Source organism: Octopus bimaculoides, chromosome 8 (assembly GCF_001194135.2).
Source record: "Octopus bimaculoides isolate UCB-OBI-ISO-001 chromosome 8, ASM119413v2, whole genome shotgun sequence".
In the NCBI taxonomy this organism is placed as follows: domain Eukaryota; kingdom Metazoa; phylum Mollusca; class Cephalopoda; order Octopoda; family Octopodidae; genus Octopus; species Octopus bimaculoides.
Window position 1 is genome coordinate 62,017,726 of NC_068988.1, and position 1,329 is coordinate 62,019,054.

The following is a 1,329-nucleotide window of genomic DNA, read 5'->3' on the forward strand; positions in this document are numbered from 1 at the left end:
TATATATATATATATATATATTCCCATATATTTATATATATGTGTGTCTGTGTATATATATATATATTTATGTATATATATATACACACATACATACAAATATGTGTGTGTATATATACACACATATATGTATATATATATATGTACATGTGCTCATATATATGGAAAGTGAAAGAGAAAGAAAGAGAGAGAAGAAGGAGAGGGAGAGGGAAGTATGAAAGGGAAGAGAGAAGACGAACGAGAGATAGGAGTGAGCGAAACATTGATAATGTTAGAGAAACTTGTATTGTGACACACAATCGTATAGATTGTCATGTATACACATACATAACACACACGCATACACGCAGACATGCACACACGCACACACACACACACATGCATATACACATATTTATCTGCAGTTATATACTGAGATATGTAAAACCTGCAGCAAAATATAAATGCATTATCTTTTGGATCGATTAGATATGGCAAGTGTTTTTTCGATAATTTTCAAATACAAGAATACCGATAGAAAAATATATTTTAATCTGGAATGAGATAGTGTCTATGAGATAGGCAAGCAGATGTGAAATGCTTGCTGATAAAAAAAAAAAAGAGAAATGAAAAGTATACAGCAAATAGAAAGCAATTCAAAATCAATAGTAAATAAGCATTATACTAAATCGATATTCGATGATGTTCCATGATAGTAATGTACAAAAAATAGATTGAGCTAAAGAAAGAAATGGAAATGATTAATGTACACGAATTAAAGTAGAAATAAAGATAAGATGATGACAGAGCATGCTGACTTAAGGAAAGTTTGAAATTGCACTGTAGATGAAAAGTTGAGGAATTCTAAAGTGCCATAGTAGCATATTATTATTTTCATTGTCTCGTTCGTTGCTTACAATTTGAAGCATTTCGCACGGGATGAATACAGTCAAACATTGACGATTAAATTCTGCTTTACTAATATGAAGTTTCATCTTAGAAAATGTATATGAAGTGTTTGCTTTTGGTATTATTAACAGATCCATTAAAAGAACTCAATGGAAGAAAACAAAAACAACAGCCTCAATGACAAAGCCATTAATAAATAATTTCTCCAGCATTAACTTCTCATTAATTATATTATTGAAAACAAAGAATATTGAATATATACAATATATCCTCTGCGTAACATTGTTAAAGTATGCATAATAAAACACTGAAATGTTCCAGTAGGCATCATAAAACATGTTCATCTATATATGTGCACCCACACACACAACCAACCCTCCACACATATGCATACTGTGGATTCTTTTAGTTCCAGTCTACCAAATCCACTTTCGTCGGTCC